This window comes from Physeter macrocephalus, chromosome 4 (assembly GCF_002837175.3).
Source record: "Physeter macrocephalus isolate SW-GA chromosome 4, ASM283717v5, whole genome shotgun sequence".
NCBI lineage: Eukaryota > Metazoa > Chordata > Mammalia > Artiodactyla > Physeteridae > Physeter > Physeter macrocephalus.
Window position 1 is genome coordinate 108,390,932 of NC_041217.1, and position 14,378 is coordinate 108,405,309.

At 40.7% G+C, this 14,378-nt stretch overlaps 1 pseudogene; it reads left to right on the plus strand.

Annotated features, from left to right (window-relative positions):
• The first annotated feature begins 1,638 nt into the window (after positions 1–1,638).
• Positions 1,639–2,167, plus strand: LOC102979838 (60S ribosomal protein L6-like; annotated as a pseudogene).
• The last annotated feature ends 12,211 nt before the right edge of the window (positions 2,168–14,378 follow it).

Genomic DNA, 14,378 nt, shown 5'->3' on the forward strand with positions numbered 1-14,378 from the left:
TGGAAAGTCATCTTTCTATTCTTAGTTAAGATAATTTTCTTTAAATAATACTAATATACTCTGAAGTCATGAGTTCAAAAGTCACTTTCAGATTTGTTTTAATTCTTTTTTTATTGAAGTAGAGTTGGTTTAAAATATTATATTAGTTTAATGTATAAAATATAGCAATTTGATATTTTCATAGATTATACTCCATTTAAAGTTATTATAAAATATTGGTTATATTCTCTGTACTATATATTACATCCCAGTATATTATTTATCAGATTAAAAAAATTTCTTATTAAAATTATTGCTTGACCTTTTTTTGTTTTTTTTTAAATTTTTTAATTTTTTAAAAGGATTTTTATTAGAATTATTGAAAATCAGAATTACCAAAAATGTAATTTGGGTATTACTTCACAAATTACTTATTAATGCCAATTTTCATCATTTTTCTGTCCAGAACTATAAAAGAAAAAAGTCTTTCTAATGTAATGAAAAAGGCAAGTTAAAGATTAGTATATGTAGCATGTGTTATACTTTAGCTAATTATGCTTATGAGGTCAATTGTTGTATGGAAACTCAACCTCATTTATTGGACATCTTTAGGAAATGATCAATTCCACAGAGAAATTTATGTACACACCCTTATTTTCATTTTACCTATATTTAATTAAAATATTCCTCAAAGATGTTATTTATTTGCCTAACTTAAACCAGGACCGCCCTTTTAACAGACCCTACTGAGTATTTATTTATTCTTTCATTTACTTAGTCAACAAGTGTTGTGTAAATTTTTCTTGGTGAGTCAGGATCATCATTATACATTATTGGTAGTGTTAAACTTCAAGACAGTTTTGCCCTTAGGTGCCGTGAAGCTGTGTAGTGCAATTGGCCTCAAATACGATGCTTTGAGAAAATTAACGCTTTTTGAGAAAAAGCTCATATGACTCAGTAAGGAAAAGAAAAACAACCCAATAGGAAAAAAATGAACTGATATTTCACAGAAACGGGATAACATATGGCTCATAAACATATGAAAAGATTCTCAATTTCTTAGGGACCAGAGAAATACAAATTAAAACCACAATGAGTTACCATTGTACACCACCACTAGCTAAGCCTGACAAATCCAAGTGTTACTGAGGTTGTGGAGCTATAGAACTCTTTTATACTGCTAGTAGAAGTATAAATTTGTGTAACTCTGTGGAAAACAATTTGGCATTAGCCAGTAAAGTTGAACATGCACATCCCTGCTACCCAGTGATTCCATTCCTAAGTGTGAGCCCTACGAAAAATCTTACATCTGTGTAGAAGATGTATATAAGAATGTTCTGCCAGTGTGGTTTATGGGGGAAAACTGAAACAACCTAAATATACATGTGCTGTAGAAAAGATGGATGAATTGGAGTGTACTCATACACTGGAATACCATCCAGCAGTGAAAATTAGTGCATTATAACTATTTGCATCAATATGGATGAATGTTATAAATAATGTTGAGGGAAAAAAAGGAAGTCTCAGAAGAAGACATACAAGTATTATTCAATTTATATAAAGTTAAAAAGCTGACCTTACAGAATATATTTTGTAGGGATATATAAAACTCGATCCAACTATAAAGCAAAGCAAAAAAAAAAAAAAGATTAAGAAATAATGCCTAGGTATTATCCTACTGAAGATGTGCCTTGAAAGCTGTTGAGTCGCTGCGAAAAACCCTTCAGTAAGCATGTGAGAAAACCATGCTAGCATCACTCCTGGGACCGTTCTGATCATCCTTACTGGGTGCCACAGAGGCAAGAGGGTCATTTTCCTGAAGCAGCTGAGCAGTGGCTTGCTACTTGTGACTGGGCCTCTGTCCCTCACTCGAGTTCCTCTGCAGAGAACACACCAGAAATTTGTCATTGCCACCTCCACCAAAACTGATATCAGTGGTGTGAAAATCCCAGAACATCTCACTGACGCTTACTTCAAGAAGAAGCTGCATAAGCCCAGGCACCAGGAAGGTGAGATCTTCGACACAGAGAGAGAGAAATACAAGATTACAGAGCAGCGCAAGGTTGATCAGAAAGCTGTGTACTCACAAATTCTGCGAAGAATCAAAGCTGTTCCTCAGCTCCAGGGCTACCTCCGCTTTGTGTTTGCTCTCACAAATGAAATTTATCCTCACAAAGTAGTGTTCTAAACTTCTTACAAGGAACCTTATTAAATAACTCGGTCCATTAAAAAAGAAAAGAAATTATCCAGAGAGTATTTACATGGGAGGAGGGTGGGTAAGGGGTATGATTATAGAAGGATACAAAGAGGGATTCAAAGACATGGTAATGTTCTATATTACTTCAGTATCATTTCATTAAACCAGTATTTCCTAAATGCCTGCTATGTGCTAGGTACTGCTATAAGCATGTAAGAGTACAAGAGCCCTTTATGGAGAACGTATTCTACAAGAAAAGACCAAAAAATGAATGAGATAAATTATTAAATTATTATTATTTAAATTATTAAATAATTATTATTGTTTTAGAAGGTGATAAGTTCTATGGAAAACATAAGAAGGTGAGGGAGTTAAGACAGAGCAGAGTGAGCGTATGGTTTGCAGAATTAAATGAGATGAGGCTTCATTGAGGTGACGTTTGAGCCAAGATTTGAAGGGCATGAGAGAGTAAGCCACATGGCTTTCTGGGTGAGTAACATTTTAGGCAGAGGGCCTAGCCAGTGCAATGGACTTATTATGGCAATATGTCTGATGTCTTCAGGAAGACATGGGGAGGGCACTGCAGCTGAAACAGAATAAGCAATATGGTCAGAGAGGTGTCAGCAGGGCTTTACAGGGCTTTATTAAATGCTAGGTCAGAGATTGGCAAACTTCTTCTGTAAAGGACCAGATAGTAAATATTTCAAGCTTTATGGGCCATAGGGTCTCAGTTGCAAACACTCAGCTCTGCTGTTGTAACATGAAAGTAGCATAGACAATATGTAATGAGTGGACATGGTGGTTTTTGTATTCCAGTAAAACTTTACAAAAATAGATGGTGACTGGATTTGATTTATAGGCTGTGGTTTGCTAATTCCTGTGCTAGGTCTCATGGGAGGCCATTGCAGGTTTTTGCACTGAAGAGCAGCAGGCTCTGACTTAGTCATTTAAAAGGATCATTCTGGCTGTAGTGTTAAGAGTAGATTGTAGAGAGTGCCACGAGTGAAGCAAGGAGATCTGCTCTTGGAATAATCAGTCGGGAGGTGATAGTGGCTTGACTCTTGATGGCACAGCTGAGGTAGAGAAAAGTGGTCCGTTTCTCTGCTTTTGAAAGTAGAGTTAACTGGATTTGCTGATTGATTGGATGTGGGTGTGAGAAAAGAGTCAAGGATGACTGTAAAGTGTTCAGCCTGAGCATCACTGAAGGAGAGAAATACCCTTTGTGGTGGCACATTATTTTTTAAATCATATATTATGTTTTATAAACTTTATGTCTGGTACATTTAACAATATTTTTTTTTTTTAAAAGAGAACATGTTCCATCCAAGATCTGGTGTTTTATTCAGCAGCTTAACTAACCAGATTTTGCCTCCTTATCCTATTTCACAAACAGAAAATTCTGTTTTCCCTCCTTCCTATTGCATTTTTTTCCCCAAGCATATGAGCTGCCAGAAATAGCACAAAATGACCAGACTGACTTGGGAGAGGAAGAAGCAAAATGTCTAGAAGAAATGGTAACTTAAGATTCAAGATTCTCATGAGCATTGCAATTTTTTCACCATTCTCCTGAAACCAATCCCCTATAAGGGAACATTAGCAGCACTACAGGACAAGTAGGAAGGGAAAGAAAGCTGAACGAAGGGTAGGCATGGGAAGAGAAAGGGAAGGAGAGAAGGAATGAAGGAAAACCCAAAGGACTGCTGGCTCTGTTGAGATGACACCAAAGCAATAGCTACAATTGATGAGAAGAATTTTTGTTAGATAAATTTCAGTTCTCCCAGCGTTTACTAAAAGGACAAGAGAGAAGCTTAGGAAGGGGAAGGAAAACAAGATCCATCCCTGGGACCCTATGCTGAAGTTGCCGTAGTGTATTCAATAGTGCTTTTGACGATGGTGGCGAATCCATTTACAGTGAAATGATGTCACTGTAGAGGCAAAGAATTGGGGTTTTTCAATATCATTCAAAAGAAGCAGACGAGAACAATGAGCCTTACAGAAGCTTAACATATTTATACAGATCTTGGAATTTTAAGAAAAGGAAACTATGGTACGATTGAAAAATGATTCTTACTCCCATGGGAATTTATAATTTAGAGGGAGAAGAAAAATACATACAAAGAAGTGAATGAGGTGGGTGGGAATATGGGACTGCCCTGGCAGGTTGTTCATGTTGGAGCTTTGGTGCTCTGGTGTGGGCTGTTTCTAAATTCCAGCATCTCCTGAGGCTCCTGAGACTGAGGGCAGAAAGAATGTTTACAAACTATTTCTGGTCTAGAGCCTCCGTCCACACTTCATCTAAGTCAGCTCCATCCAACCTTAACATCCATAACATTCCGAGAGTCAAAGCTTGCCCTGGACTGAGATTCCAGACCAGATTTAGGTCTGAGAGGAAGTAAAGGTGTCTTTCCCTGACACATCCGAGACAAGGAGAGAGATACCAAGGTAGAAGATTCAGACTAAGCCAGAAAATGCCAGGGAACCAGAGGAGAAAGCCTCCATGGAAATGCCAGTAACAGCCCTAATCTGGGGTGCAGGGCAAGTACAGAGAGAGCCAAGAGTTCAGAATTGGGCTGATGAGAGTGAGCTCAGTTAGGCAGCATCGAAAGGGAGGTGAGAGTGGGAGCCAAGAGACTGTTGAACATCTGCTAGCATTTGCAAGTTGATTTTACGGATCGTGTGGGTGTGTTAGCCTGTCTTAAAAGTATCAGGGGGTGGAGTAGCCACTTGGCACAGACTGGAACCACATGGACCTACAGTGGTGGAGTTGAGAGTTGAGGCTGGAAAAGGACTTGTGGGACTACTCACTCCTTGGGACTGTACACCAGAAGCAGGGGAAGACATTTTAAAACAGGAAATGTGAAAAAAAAAAAAAAAAAGGAGGGGAAAAGAGTATTTATTGTAATTATAGGAACATGCGCCCTGAATATGGGAGAAGTTTTGTTCCAACTTCTCCACTTACCAGGCTGTGTGACTTTGTGCAAATAATGTAAAATTCCTGAGCCTAAATTTTCTCATCTTTAAAACTGAGATTAGGGCTTCCCTGGAGGCGCAGTGGTTGCGCGTCCGCCTGCCGATGCAGGGGAACCGGGTTCGCGCCCCGGTCTGGGAGGATCCCACATGCCGCGGAGCGGCGGGGCCCGGGGGCCATGGCCGCTGGGCCTGCGCGTCCGGAGCCTGCGCCCCGCAACGGGAGAGGCCGCAGCAGAGGAAGGCCCGCATACCACAAAAAAAACAAACAAACAAAAAAAAAACTGAGATTATAATACCCAACTCACAGTTATTGACATGGTTCTATATAATAATATTACATATAGATACGTATGAGTTTTATATAACTATATGGACTTGCATAGTGCTTGGTATCGAATAGGTGCTCGATAATTGGTAGTTCGCTTCTTCCTCTTTTTTTAATTGTCATGTTCCTTGACAAATGATTAGATTAGTCAGTAACTGATTATTTATTGAGAAGTATTATTTGTATAAAAAATGTAATACAACTATGGACTTCAGTTAATAATAATGTGGCAATATTAGTTCATCAGTTGTAACAAGTGTATCACTAATGCAAGATGTTAATAACAAGAGAAACTTTATGTGCAGGGAAGAGGAGGTATATGGGAACTCTTTGTACTTTCACTCAATTTTTCTGTAATCATAAAACTGCTCTAAAAAACAAAGGCTATTTAATTTTTTTTTAATGTATGAGGTACAGCAGGTGAAGATAAAAAAGTAAAAGATATAGTCTCTGCTGTCTAGAATTTTACAGTTAGTTGAAAACACACACACAAAAGGGAAGAGGTAGTTTATGAGGGCAAGGCATACCTTTTTAAGAAGTTAAGCCAGGGTTTCTCCACAGCGGCCCTGTTGACATTTTGGATTTATGTTGTCAGGGCTGCCTGATGCACTGTAGAGGTTTATCAACAAGTTTCCAAATTTTGCCCTATGTACCTGTGAGGCAAAATTCCTTCTGGATGAGAATCACTTAGTTTTATAAGTTGTCCTCTTCTTTCATCCCCACCTTCCACTGATCCATCAGGAAGTCCTATATTATGTCGCTCTTGTTTACCTTGGATCTTATTTTGTACCATGAAGTATGCCCTGAGATATACCCTCTACCACTAGAAAGCTGCTACATCAATTGAGGGCAGAATCACCCTATGTGATGTCCCTGCTTCTGCACTATCTCCTTCAATTCATTTTCCTCACGGGATCTGTGGTCATTTAAAAACAGAAGTCCAAAGCATATCACCCCCCCTGTTTAAGCTCTTGTGCAGGGATTCTCAACAGGCTGCACAATGGATTCACAATTGAGGCCTGAAAGTACATAGTGATGCCTGTGTCCCACTCCCAAAAATGTTGATGTCATTTGGCATCAGGTTGTTTTTCTGAATTTTAGTCTTGATGTTTTATACAGCTCCATCTTTCAGTTCATTAATACTCTGTTCACTTGTGTCTAACTTGCATTAAATCCATGTTCTTAATTTTTAATTTTACTTAGAGTATCTTTCAGTTCTAGAATTTCTATTTGATTCTTCTGTATCTTTTATTCTTTGAACACATTAATTATAGATGTTAGAGGTATTAGATAGGTACTTTAAAATTACTGAACCACCTGTAGGTATGTTTTAATTTTTTCTTTTTTTTTTAAATTTGAATTTTTTTTTATTGAGACTTTATTTTTATAAGGCAGTTTAAGGATCACAGCAAAATCGAAGGGAAGGCGCAGAGATTTTCCATATATGCCCTGCCCCACCCAACATGCACAGCCGTCTCATCATCAACATCCCCCACCAGAATGGTACACTCATTACAGTTGATGAACGTACATTGACACGTCATAATCACCCAAAGTCCATAGTTGACATTACTGTTCACTTGGTGGTGTACATTTAATGGGTTTGGACAAATGTGGGCTACATATTGTATGACTCCAAGTATATATGCCATTCTGGAAAAGGCAAAACTATGGAGACAGTAAAAAGATCAGTGGTTGACGGGGGTTTCAGAGGAGAGAGGGAGGGATGAATAGGCAGAGCACAGAGGATTTTTAGGGCAGTGAAGATACTCAGTATGTTTTTATTTTCTTTTGATTTTTAATAATTTGCTTTTCTTTATTAAGTGCCAGACATTCTGTATTAAAAATTATAGTCTCTGGATGGTGTCATCTTCCTCCAGAGAGGGTTAACATATCTTCTGCCCAACATATACAGAGCCAGACGATCAGAGCAATCCTGTCAAGGGCTGGTTTTAGACTTTGTTAGGACTGGTCTATTTCAGTTTAGCCCTCACCTCTGGATATACCCCTTACTCCTAGGGTAGCCCTTCTGTGGTTTATGAAACTCTAAGGTATTTACCTAGGGCTCAGCACCTTGGCGAGGAGCTCCAGCATCCATCTGCCCAGCACCATGTGGCTGCTCAAGTCTCTGTCAGCAATTTAACTTCATCTGTTGCTTTTTGCTGAGTTTCTTGGACTCTTGCCCCGTACATACACAGCTTAGCAGTTATCCAGTACTTTGAGGGGAAATTGCACAAGACTTTTAGGTTTGCTTCTGCAGTTCTCACCACTCTGGGATTGCCTTTCAAGAGAAAAAAGCCAGTGTGACTATGAAACTGTGCTTCCCTTCTCTCAGGAATCAGAGTTCCTTAAGTCCTACCAGAGTTGGTTGCTCTCCAGTGACTTCACATAATTGTTTTGTGTACTTTGTTTAGCTCTTAAAGTTATTTTTAATGGAAGGATTACTCTAATTTAAGCTACTGTATTATATCTGGTACCAGAAGTCCTGGCATTGGAATTTTTTAACACTTTCCAGGGGATTCTAAAGTATAGCCAAGATGGTGGTTTACCATTGTATTAGATTTAACAATTTATAACAATTTGTCTTGGCTTATAAATTCTGTAAACCCCAGGGACTTCTCTGCTTTATTCACTACTGTATCCATATCATCTAGAACAGTATCTGGTACATAGTTGAATTTATTAATCAATAGTGTAAACATTAATATAAGAGCTGTCATAAAAAATGCCCCACTTTAAGGACAAATGAGGGGCCTTAAGGAATGCAAACAGTAACAGTTTAGGGAAACGAAAAGAGGGCTGTGTCCTATTAATAAAAAGCTTTCCAAATAAAAAATAACTTAATGTCTCATCTCTCTCTATGAGTCTAAGCTTTGGAATATTTATCTAACTGAACTCACTTTAAATGAAAGCTCAGGTCAATGGAGTATGAAGGATGGCTTTGATGATGCCATAAAATGTGTGGGTCAGTGTTAAACACTTCACTTCTGGGGTGAATGATCTCAGGGAGACCTTGCCAAGAAATGACTTCAGCTAATATGAGATAATAGAAAATATATTGGTCCCTGTCTCTGGTTCCTGGTACAGAACTCCTGAAACCCTTGTAATTGCCTAAGTGATAAGAACACTAGGAGCATCTTTTGTTCTAATATTTGGTCTTTGACCCCAGTTCCTGACACAGGGCTCCTGAAACCTTTGTAATTTCCTGGGTGATAGGAGTGTCTTTTGTTCTAATGAGGTGACTCTTGTTGGGCTCCTGGTTGAAGGCTGGTTACCAGAAAAACAAAGCTGTGATTGGAAGCTTGGGATTTTCAGCCCTACCCCCCATTCTCTTGAGAAAGGAGAAAGCCTGAAAATGGAGTTGATGATGGACCGTGCGTCTGTGACAAAGCCTCCATAAAAATCCCCAAAGTGTGGCATTTGGAGAGCTTCCAGGGTGGCAAACACATCCCCAACTCCACGGAGACAGAGGCTGCTGTGCGCAGGACTCTCCCAGACCTTTCCCTGTGCACCTCTTCATCTGAGTGTTCATCTCTATTGTTTATCATATTCCTTAACAAACTGATAGACTTAAGTAAGTGTTTCCCTGATTTCTGTGAGCCACTGTAGCAAATTAATCAATCCCAAGAAGGGGGTTATGGGAACCTCTGATTTGTAGCCAAGTTGGACAGAAGTTGTGGGCAACCTGGAAATCTGTCTCACTTGCGATTGGCATCTCAAGTGAAGAGCAGTCTTGTGGGACTGAGCCCTTAACCTGTGGGATCTTACAATATCTCCAGGTAGGTAGTGATAGAATTGAGTTAAATTGTAGGACACCCAGCTGGTGTCATGAAGAATGTTTGGTGTGGGGAAAACCTCCACATATTTGGTGACCAGAGGTGTCAGAAGTGAAGTGTTCTGTGTGCAAGTAAAAGAGAAAGACACAGGAGGTAGACTGGACTGAGGTTTTTCCTTTACAGCTGAAAAGAAGCAGAAAACTCCAAAGAATGTGGTTGGTAGTTTAGAGTTAGAAAATTGCAGATTAGAGGGACCAGCTGGCCCAGCATTTGAATTTGCTAAAATGTGAACTCCAATCAAAGCCAGCTGAAACAGTCAAAACAAAAGAAAACAAAAGCAAAACAAAACAAAATTTGCTCTTAGGATCTCAGAGTGTAAAGAGATTTACAGAAGACCAGGGCAGCATTCATCTCTCTTGTGGGTCCCATAACTTGTGACATTGACCTAAGAAAACAAGGACAGCGTATTTTTCTCCGGATATCTGAGGACTGTGTTGGCCCCATATGCTTTACATCTCTTCTAGGGTTCTCTTGCTGCTTGTCAACTGAAGGGTTTTTCATGTTGCTTCAGAATCTCAGAGGGACTAGTAACAGGTGAGGTCAGTGAAATGCCTTGGTGGCATTTACTATTCCAGTTAGGATTCTTTACATTTCTTTTTTTTTTTTTTTAATTTTATTTATTTATTTTTGGTTGCGTTGGGTCTTCGTTGCCGTGTGCGGGCTTTCTTTAGTTGCGGAGAGCGGTGGCTACTCTTCATTGCGGTGCGCAGGCTTCTCATTGCGGTGGCTTCTCTTGTTGTGGAGCACGGGCTCTAGGCATGCGGTCTTCAGTAGTTGTGGTACGCGGGCTCAGTAGTTGTTGCTCGTGGGCTCTAGAGCGCAGGCTCAGTAGTTGTGGCACACGGGCTTAGTTGCTCCGCGGCATGTGGGATCTTCCCAGACCAGGGCTCGAACCCGTGTCCCCTGCATTGGCAGGTGGATTCTCAACCACTGCGCCACCAGGGAAGCCCTACATTTCTACAGTATAAATCTCTCCTCCTTCTTCCTCTTTGAAATTTCTAGTAAAGCCTGGTATGATCACTAACAAACACATGCAAAATGATCTTAAAAGCCAGGATGGGGCTGCCTAGCCCTTTGTAGAGCTTGTTACCGACAGCTCAAAGGTTAAACATGATGAACAGGAGTAAAGACATCTGGTAGGTAGCCTAGAATTGATAGTTTTAGAATTTCAACTGGGATATATGGTGATTTAGTAAAATAAATAGAGGGACTAACTCATGTGGAACTGTGTTTTCTTGTGGTCCTTGGAGGGAGATGAGGTTGAGGTAAGGAGAGAGGGTATTTCTGGTTGAAGCTCGGGGATGACCCAGCTCTGTATAACCCTCCTCCTTTTACAATGCTGATGTTACCGAGTCCAAGCTGGCTCTGTTCGCCGCACAACAGGCCAATAAATTGGAGACGAGGAGTTGAGACAAGGAATATGACTTTATTTGGTAAGCCGACAGACCGAGAAGATGGCAGACTGAAGTCTCAAAATAACCATCTTACCGGGCTTTGGATGCCAGTTTCTTTTATAGCACAGAGGGGGAGGAGATGAGGAAGTAAAGTAAAAAGGCCAGAAGTTTTGTAAATATCCCCTGGAATGGCCAGCCTCAGGGAGGGGATATGTTAATTTCTTCTTTCTTGCAGCCATCCACGGGGTGGACAGGGTCCGGATGTTTCCCTGATCAAAGGCACTTTGGTTTAACATTCAGGCAGAAGGACAGGGTTCCCCGGGGCAGGCCGTTATGTACAGACAGTATCCTTTTAGTGAACAAAAGCAATGGGAAGCAAAGGTTAAAGTGAAAGAAACAGTTCCAACAAGTAGTCAGACTTGGCTCTTCCCTGTTACACTGCTTTCAAGGCTTCCATTGTGGCTATAATATATATCGGGCATTTGTCATTAAAATGAGAGCTATAGCCTCTAGAAACCGCAGTACTGTTGGGCTAAATTCATTGCCTCTGACTGAACCCAAAGACCCTTGTATTAGTTTCCTAGAGCTGCCATAACAAAGTACCATGAACTGGGTGGCTTAAAACAGAAATGTATAGTCTCACAGTTCTGGAGGCTAGGATTCTGAAATCAAGTTGTGGGTAAGTTCATGTTCCCTCTGAAACCTATAGGAGAATCCTTTCTTGCCTCTTCCTAGCTTCTGGTCCTTGACTGGCATCTTTTGCATTTTGGGGCTTGCAGCTGCCTGATTCCAATACCTGCCGTTATCATCATGTGGCATTCTCCCTGTGTGTCTCTTCATATCTTTTTATAAGGACACCAGTCATATTGAAATAAGGGCCCACCCTAACCAAGTATAACCTTATCTTGACAAATTACACCTGCAATGACTCTATTTCCAAATAGGGCGCATTCTGAGGTACTTCAAAGATGTGTTAGGACTTGAACGTATCTTTTTCGGAGGGACATAATTCAGCCCATAACAGCCCTCATGTGGGCAGCCACGTTAATCACACCAGAGATGAGAAGAAACTGTCTCCTCCATGATGGAACCTAGTTCTATGTTAATAATATTTTACTGGGATGGAGACATATGGCTACATGAAATATATCTCATTTTCTCTGCAGGGCTCCCTCCTCCCCTTTTCCTCACAATTAACTCCTTTTTGCTTAATGATGTACAGAAGAGATATACTACCCAATGGTGATAGTGCAAAATTTTTCTTGACTGAAGGAATGCCTCTATTGATATTTATAGGGAGTTATTGACCCAGACTTAATGTCTGGTACCACTTCCAAGGACTATGGCTTCAGGGTGAAAATCTACTATTTGGAGTGAGCTCAGTGGTGGAAATGAGAAAGTATCTGCCTTTTTTTTTAATCTGCCTTTCCAATTTGTTTGCCAAGGTCATATCTCCCTGTGATAGAAGCCATTCACTCTTCACATACCAGCCAGCTTACGATGGCTCTGAAGTTATTAGAAAGAGAGATGAGAGAGAAACTGCCAGATAATTTTTTTTTCTGACCGTCTGGAAAAAAAGACCACTAAGGTCTGTCTTAGGAAAGAGCGTTAATCCCCAGAACCCACACGCACGCCCTTGTCGTGGGTGAATATTTGAAATTTGCGGAGATGAGAAACAAGCATTCAGTTTATAGCACTGCTCTTAACCAGATTTCCTCAAGGGCAACAGCCAGCTGTGTACGAAACTGTTAAGAAAAGCAAAGGAGGGTATTTACATAACAGTAGTGCTTAATTTGCATATGCCTATCCAAATTATATTGGCTGCTCTAAGGGTAAGCTGGCACAGAGTGAGAGAGTGGCATGGACATATACACGCTACCAAATGTAAAATAGGTAGCTGGTGGGAAGCAGCCACATAGCACAGGGAGATCAGCTTGGTGCTCACAGAGTGAGAGAGTGGCATGGACATATACACGCTACCAAATGTAAAATAGGTAGCTGGTGGGAAGCAGCCACATAGCACAGGGAGATCAGCTAGGTGCTTTGTGACCACCTAGAGGGGTGGGATAGGGAGGATGGGAGGGAGGGAGACACAAGAGGGAAGAGATACGGGGACATGTGTGTATGTATAACTGATTCACTTTGTTATGCAGCAGAAACTAACACACCATTGTAAAGCAATTATACTCCAATAAAGATGTTAAAAAAAAATAAGGCAGCTTTAGAAGTCCTTATTTCTATCTTGAAGCTTGGTAATGCAGCCGCATGCCATGGAAAGAGTATAGGTTCAGGAGTGAGAAAGATATGGTTGAATGCATGTACCTCAGTTGTCAACTTGGACAATCCCTGAGTCTCAGTTTCCACATTCGGGAAATGTGTAAGTCAAGTTTCTCAGGCTTCAGCAGCTGTGCTGTAGAGTTCTTAGGAGAGTGTGCTCTTGAATCCCATGGTTCCTAATTCAAATCCGCTAGTCATATTACTTAATCTCACTAAACCTCAGTTCATTAAAATGAGGGAGGATAATAGGATCTGTCTCGTAGGGTGAAAGAGGTTGGTAGAAGAAGGTGTTTTAGGCTCTCTGTGAGTAAGAAAGGATAAATCATCCTGTTGATGATACTTGTGCACTGACCAAATGAATTTATTGAAATGATTTCAAGCTGAGTGATAGCTTTGCTCTAAATATGAATCTAGATTACATTCATACGTGAAGCATATGGTGTACTCAATAGAGAGCTGTCCACTCCTGGGCTACAAATGCTGTAGAATCATAGCATTCCAGGGAGAGAATAGGAGTTTGTTTTCTCTCTGCTTCTCTGCGTTTTGTTTCAATTTTCCTGTGTCTCAGAGATGCTGAACATGGGGCATTGCCTTGGCAGAGACTCTCCATCCTGGGTAGCATTTTCTGGAGTCTAACCAAGTGCTGAACAAGAGATAAATGCTTTATCAGACATGAATAGCCCTTTCACCTCTCCTCCCACCTACCTCATCTCACGCCATGACTCACCCAAGTTCAGTTTGGAAAGAGAACATGAGTTGGATAAAGGCTGATCTTGTCCTGGGGGTCCAGAGGACTGTTCCAGGATCAACTCATCTGAAACACTTCCTGGTCCATTCAGAGGGTACTTTAGGGGTGGCATGAAGTTTTCAAACCCCAGGGTGTCTTCGTGGGGTAGAGATGAATCCCTTCAAGAGACTGGATGGACACAACCCCACCCTGAATCATTCTAATAAGCTACACTCCAGAGTCCTCTTGCTTCTGGACTCTGCCTCCAGGCTGGCCTTCCGTGACATCCTAACCTGCCTTCCTTGGCACTGCCAGCTCTGTGTTTCCAACCTTTGTGCTCAGAGGCACAAATGCCTTTTGTGTAGAAATCCATATAAAGGTAGCTCGGGTGTCACTGGTCATTATTTTCACAAGGAGGACTCTGGTGCCCGTAGAAACCGGGGGTTTGACAGTTTCCCAGGATTTCTCACAATCACTTTTTCTCTTTCTTCCACAGCTTAAAGCCACTCTGCTCCCCTTTCTGCCTCACTGTTACATCTGTTAGGAACTGTGTTGTCACAGTTGCTTTCTCTATTTCGTTATTTGCTTAGGCTTAACTATCAGACTTGTTCTGGCACGGAGCTGGCCCAAATTGGAGAGGAAGGCAACAGAGTGGTCAAGAGTAAAATCCCAA